Source organism: Epinephelus lanceolatus, chromosome 6, assembly GCF_041903045.1.
Source record: "Epinephelus lanceolatus isolate andai-2023 chromosome 6, ASM4190304v1, whole genome shotgun sequence".
Taxonomy (NCBI): Eukaryota; Metazoa; Chordata; class Actinopteri; order Perciformes; family Serranidae; genus Epinephelus; species Epinephelus lanceolatus.
In genome coordinates this window covers 37639419-37646762 of record NC_135739.1, presented here as the reverse complement: position 1 = coordinate 37646762, position 7344 = coordinate 37639419, and the positions used below count along the sequence as shown (strand labels likewise).

At 37.8% G+C, this 7344-nt stretch overlaps 1 long non-coding RNA gene across 1 annotated transcript; it reads right to left on the bottom strand.

Annotated features, from left to right (window-relative positions):
• Positions 1 to 580: 580 nt before the first annotated feature.
• On the bottom strand, positions 581 to 5989 carry LOC117254038 (uncharacterized). The gene is made up of 3 exons (XR_004501451.1): positions 5908 to 5989; positions 3797 to 3835; positions 581 to 935 (listed from the first exon to the last, which is right to left on the bottom strand). It is a non-coding gene; the product is annotated as an uncharacterized LOC117254038 (long non-coding RNA).
• Between the last annotated feature and the right edge of the window lie 1355 nt (positions 5990 to 7344).

Below are 7344 nucleotides of genomic sequence, written 5' to 3'. Positions count from 1 at the left end.
CTCACCCGGCTGATGTTATACGCTCAGGCTCTGTTTTCTGTCGTCATTGGTCAGATGTTTGGATTTTTTTTAATTGATCTGATGCTGCAAGTAAGATTATATCCTTTTTTGAAGACATTCTCACTGTAGCTACATCACATAATATAATTTAACCTTAAAATGATAGCTCCTATCTATTTTTTTAATTTGATGATTTCTTTTATTTTTGCAGATGTGACTGACTATAATTTTATACCATGTGTTTTTAGTGTCTGCTATTTAATTGTGTTCTTGTGGTAAAACATAAATAGTATATTTCCCTTAAAAGAAACTAATTGTATTTGAGTTGAATGTAAATTAAATGCAGACAGAGAGAGAAAGACATGTACTGTAGGATTTTATAAAAAATGATTTAAAGCACTAAGAAGTGATAAGAAACTTACAGTTCAGTGTGATTGGAAAAATAGGAGACCTATTTAAAATGAGGGGATTAAAGGGGACATCAGGGATTAAAAATACCACATGACGCAAACTGAAAATAAAATTATATTTTATTTTCCACTGTGTGAAAGGAAGAGAGGGTCTTAACTTGAATGAGCCCTCTAATGCCACACATGGGTTTTCTATCCCATGGATCAGCCTGTAAGGATTTAACACACTCAGGAGGAACCCAATTGGCCTCGGTGAATATTAACTGGACTTAATGTGCAGCATATTGGCTCACAAATGATTTAATAATATGTCTTCATTTCCTTTGCTAAATCAATGACAGTAAAGATTCAGGCCTTGGCGGGCAGCCTCATTGTGTCCTCAGGATTTTCCCTCTTTTTGTGCAGTCCAAATATTTCCAGAAAATAAAAAAAGAACATTGTGGCAACAAACCAGAAGGGGGCGCCCAAGAATGTCATTTATGAACTGTGCCTCTCCTCTGTGGTCTTGTTTGCGGAGGAGGAGAGCTGAAGATGTACAGTGAGAGACCAACAAAAAGTTTTGTTAAAAAGTTTTGAGATGTCGATGAAATGTGAAACAGCAGGGTGAACTTACAAGAGCCCTATTACTGTACTGATTGAGACCACATTAAATCATTATTAACCAATACATTTGCTGTAAAACAAACATACACAGGGGATGGACAAATTAATTACAACACCTTACAATATAATGCAGGCCAGTAACAACAGCATCTGAAACACGCCCCAGAATGACTGTTTGAAATGCTTTGAAAGACGTGGAGATACAATTCTTAAGTTTGGCATGATACCAAAACACTACTGTTTGTGACACCTTACACTGAAAAATATAAATGCAAACACAAGCAAGAACTTTGCAAAATAAAAAAAAGCCTTAAATTAGAAACATTCTCATCTAAATCAGGAACTCTCTTACAAAAGAATAAATATGACCAGACATATACTGCCAGCTTTCAGTATTTAGATATATTGTGGTGTGTGCCAAAAGTACTGACCCTTAATAGTTAGCCCTTACAATAATAACAATAATACTGTTTTTATAAAGCACTAATCAAGCAAGCAGCACAAAGTGCTTTGCTTTAAAACTGTGCAATAATTGGTGCAATGATTCAACAACAATACTCCGTGCAGTTATTCAACTGTGCAATATTCTTCCCACTCTTTAATGTATATTGAAGCACTCCTGAATGTAGTATATGGAACATATGTTGTATATAATGTATTTACTTATATTTCTTAATCTTATTCCTACTTATATATTTTTTTGTTTTACATTGTAGTATTATACACATATTCTTATATTTCATAAAATTGCACACTAGTTTTATAGATTGTATTGTAGCATAAGGTACATGTTTTTATATTTTTTACACACTTTATATGCTTCGCACATTATACACATGTTGTAGTTTTAAATATTTTACATACTATTGTTACATTGTAGCAAATTGCACAGATTTATGTCTATATCTTCACACACTTTGTACTTGTACTTCATATTTCTACCTCTATAAGTCTCATTTACATCAGAGCAACTGTAACAAACAACAATTTAGTTTCAGTTAAGTATTTCTGATTCTTATTCTGATTCTGAAATGGAAATGAAAGTCCAAGGTATACTGTACTAGGAGAATAGTATAAAAGGAAAACGAAAACAATCACAAAACAATAATAATTCAGACACAAACATATGAGCAATGGATAAAGAGATCTCTGAAAATAAGATGAGATGGTTCAATAATTAAACCACACCTCTCTGACACAGTCTCAGTAAACACTAAGATGAACTATTTATTGTAAGAGTGCTGTGTTGTTTTTGTCAATTCTATGCATTAAGTAATACATTTTGTTACATGTGATGTAATGTAGTTTCATAATAGTAACTGGTTGTGTAACCAGGCAGGTAACAATACATTAACTAGGTAGGTGCTTATATTTGGGTTTCAGAATCCATGCACATTTAAAAAATTGTTTCTGAATAGCTGAATATCTACACAGTAGACAAATCCTACAGGTGTGATCAATCAACTACGTGCCTTTAAATCAGCAAGAATTAGGATTTCTGACTAATTTGGGGGGCATGAATTTACAGTTGAGTATATGTGTACACAAATAGTGTATGTGTATACATTACAGTGTGTGGGTGGGTGGGGAGTTGAAGCAGAGAAGCTGTTTGTAGTGAAAACAGTGAGAAAGAAGACACAGAGAGGAAGCTAAACACAGGCTGCTCTTTGAAGTGCAGAGCAGGGTAATGCTATTGTGAGCAGGTTGTTTAACCAACACAATCACAAGTTATATGTTGGCCCAGGACATATCTGATCATCTGTACATCTGATAATACGTGATAAATGGTATAAAATTGTATAAATAGTGCAGATTAAAGGTAATATGTCGTGGGGGCTATAAATTGTACTATTAATGGGTCGAAGGCGGCGAGAGATTTCCTGTGTTAAGTGGATGAGGTAGTGTGGCATACAGGAAGGGAAATAGCATGTGTGTGGTTCAGTGGGAGGTGGTGGAGGGGATATAAGGAGAACTATAGGATTGTGTATGTTCGAGAGGTGCGGAGTGCGCAGCAGTGCAAATTGAGGTCAGTTTCAGCCGAGTAGCCTTTTAGCTTTGATCCCTCAGCTGAACTGGATGAAAGACATCCTGCTTCCCTCGCTAAGGAGGGAGGAAGGGGAGGCGAGCACCAAGAGGACCTCAGTTTTCCACCTGACAAATGTGGCTTGATGCAGCACAAACTGTTTCCTCTATTGCGCCGATAATCTCTTATTATCATCTGTCTGGCCTTTCTTCTGCCTTACTTGTGTTCTCGCCCACTCCTCTCTGTAACTCACACTCCTTGCCTTTTTCCTGCTAATATAAATTCTGATGGGCTTTATCAATGCTTTGTCTCTCCATCTGTATTTCCCTGACTCCCTCTCTTCTCTTGTTTTCCTTTACAGTGCATTCAAAATCTGAACTTTGATCCTCCCACGACCTGTCAGACAGCAGACCTGAAGCCTGGAGCGATCCACTGTTTGCGTGTGTGTGTGGCCTGGTGTGTGCAATCTGGTGCAAAAGCATCTGAGTTATGTCAATCACTGTGTGCGTGTGATCAGAAAATAATTACTTAATGGGATTAGGGTGTTTAGACTTGACTCACTGTGTCACTAATGTTTCTTAACACTGTATGTGAACAAAGCGCGTGCGCCATCATTTAGTGTGACAGCTTCCAGTCAGGCAGTGGGGTGATTATTTTGTGGAAAATCTGGTTTACTAATTTAATAGATAATTTCAGTTTATTACAAAATGGGTCTTTTTTGTAGTTTTGAGCATCTTTTCTGTCAGAACACTGTACTCACCAAAATGAAATTCAGCCATCAGGGGACACAGGGACATCACTGCAACACAGAACAACATGGAAAGAAGCAGTGAAGTGAAAACAGAAACTTAGTACCCAAACTGTACCATGTAAAGAAGCCACCACAACTTTCAAAGTTTCAACGTTGACCTTCAACCATATTGTTCAATCAACAGAGACAACAGCCCAGAAGAAAATGTTGCCATTGTTTCTGCTAACTACAGATACAATACATTTGTACATTTCATACATATCATGTTCACGTTTCTAAAGTGACATAGTAGCCTATATGAGCTGACTTTGTCAGCGGAAGGTGGAGGGGACGGTGCCTTGTGTGACATCTATGCGAGATGCCTGTAAAGCTGCAGACCACTGCAGACAACTGTTCATGAGACCCGTCACTGTGTTTCCAGCTGGGATAGTGCCAAAACAGGTATTTGAAGCCAAAACATGATCTTTTCCTAAACATAACTAAGTGGTTTATATGCCGAAACCCTAACCACACATTAACCACAGCATTGTAAAAACATGAATTTTCAAATGATCTGCTACATAATGTACACATGTAAATTAATGTATGGTTTGGAGAAAGATAAAATGCTCACACTTATTCTGGTGATTAGGTTGGAGAAAGCACAAACCAAAATGCAGACAAATTTGATAAATGAACCCAATATGGCACTTTTATTAGGATAGGCATAAACTGGATGTTGACAGTGACATTTGTGGGTTGTTGGAGTTGCAAAGCAGATAAGTGGCATAGACTGCAATGAAGGCAGAGAGACAAAACAGGCAGAGTGGTTTAAATATTCTTCAGCTAAGATGATCATTGGATGAAAAGCAAGAATACCAACAAAGTCAAGTTAAATTATTAGATAATAAGTGTTAGGTGGGGCCACTGAGTGACAGTGAAATAAAATGATAATTGTCTTTCTGCTTGCACATGTACTAAAAGCTTTATTTACAGGTGCACCTTTTGTAGCAACATTTTGTGTGCCCTCATGTTCTGTTTTACCTCCAAATAAAGATGATTTACAATACCTGGCCAAACTGTCTGACTTTGTTGCAGTGACATCACTGTGTTCCCCAATCTCAGACATTAAAGGTGCTCTGTGGCGTTTCATTCTTGAGGTTTGACAAATATGTTATCTCTTTCCCCCTAAACACTTGCAAAAGCCAAATTTTATATATTCTAAACAATGCATTGTTTGCATCCACATTTGCTACCTCCTTCACTGTCTTTGATTGCTCATTGCTGTGCTCGTTGGCCTGTTACCACCTCCAACTGTCGATCAGCTGAATACCATGCGCACATGTGCGTAAAGAAAAACAAAACAGTGACCAGCTCACAAAAACATTGCTCCATAGTGCTACTTTTCAGCACAGTCTCAGTGCCAACTTGAGAAATAATGATGCTTGGTCAGTGGCCCTTGGCATTAGATACCAACACACAGAGGCACCCTTTAGCTGCAGTAGGAAACGCACCAGGCAGCAGCATATTTTGACTCTCAGAGAAGACAAGTTCTGCCATAGAAACTGCCATAGTACAAAAAGCAGGTGAAAGGGAAGGTGGCTCGATCAATCAAACAAGCCCCAGACTTTCACCCAGGTGACCGCTGGTTTTGTCTATCCCATGTGAAACCAAACGTAAATCGAATTATTTTAATAACAACCAAGTGTGCTAGTAATGTCACCTGACATTACATTACAACAATGACCATACTTATTTTAAGCCAAACCATAATGTTTTTTTCCAAACCCAACCACATGCTTTTGTTGCTTAAACCTAAGGTAGTAAACCTAGCAATAAAGGTTTTTTTTTTTTTTACCTACGTTCTATATTTACAAGCGTAAATTGACACACTGTCCCTGAACGTTCAAATCTGACGAGGGTACCTAGAACGTCATAGTTTGAAGATTAGGGCCACTGACCAAGTGTTGGTATTTGTAGTTGGGAGTGAGAATTTGTTGTAATTGTGGTCAAAAAGTCACCACAAGGTGAATAAAATGCTGTCCCATTGAATGTGAATAGAAATGGCGTCCAAAACTATAAAAATACAAGCCACGTTGTAACAAGCTCTCTCCTTATCTTCATTTTGCTTGTTGTCATACCTCATTTTGTGTTGTTTCTTTGTCATCACCATTCTGCTCTGAAGCTGATATACTTCAAAGTGTTTCTTCACACTGGAACAACAGACACATATGGAACATAAATGACAGGATGGACCTATAAGTTGAAATACAATAGAGCTCAGGAACAAAGAGGATTAATAGAAGGCCACTTTCCTGTGTTTGACATTGGGCCAGTAGAACGTAAATGTCCTGTATGATCTTCATTTATTTATTCTTGTCGGCTTGTAAATGTGGAAACCAGGAAAACAGTCATCTGGAAAGAAAGTTTTGACAGTTGAAATTCATTTATCATCACAAACAGAATGGAAAGAAGATCTACAGTAACATTTGTGGACAGTATGTGAAGTGTGCATGCTAGCATGAAAGTCTACTGGAGAAGTGGGAAGATGCAAATGACATGCGTGAAACAAAATGGAGCAACAACCAAATTCTGAGAGATAATCTGCAGTGATGTAACATTGAGGTAATAACTGAGCTAATCTGGCAACCATTCAGTTTGAACCCTTTCACCCTGTGTGTGGGAACGTATCGCATCTTTACATCAGTAAACAGTGTGTCAGTAACAGAAAAGAGGCTACACTCCTTAGCTGACTTGTAAATACCATAACAGATGTCAGATTACCTGGTTATACAACAACGCAAATCTGCAAACTAATGATGACTCACATACAGTATGAAAACATGCACACAAGGAATGCAATTTTGAAATAGTCTCCATCACAATGCATGACTAACGTTAGCATAAACAATCCAATTATGACAAACAAAAGCGAAAAAGATTTACGGTTCTGAACTGTTTACCAGGTTCCTAATTTAGAGCTCATCCATGATTGATGGGCAGGTTGACGACTCACACCCAAATGCTAATATGCCTTGAGGAGGAACACAACAACATCTGACGAACGGCCCTTTGTTTATTCAGCCATCTTGCTTCTTAGCATGGGGATGGAATCTCCAGCTACGTTGTATAATGAGGCAAGATCTCTCTGGCTCTCTAAACTAATCTTCCCTGACAACTTCTTCGCAGCTACCTTATCCAATGAAACAGGTTCTTCTATCATGGATTAGCACTCAGCTCAAGTCTGAAATTAACAGCAAATAGGTTGTTATTAACAGGTGTTTGTGATGTTGTGTGTGCAAATTGCCAGTTATGCTTTTGTGTAAGAAGTATTAAAGGGACAGTACATTTTCCCTTATACCTGTAGCACTATTTATTATTGGTTTTGGTGTGAGCTTTCAAGCGTTGGAGATATCAAATGCAGAGATATCTGCCTTCTCTCCAGTATAATGGAACTAGATGGAACTGGACTTTTAGTGCTCAAGGTGCCTGTTTACCTGTTTACTCAAGATAATCTACAGAACTTGTTGTGAGCAGTTTCATGTAGGAACTATTTTCTTTCTACCAAACTACACCTG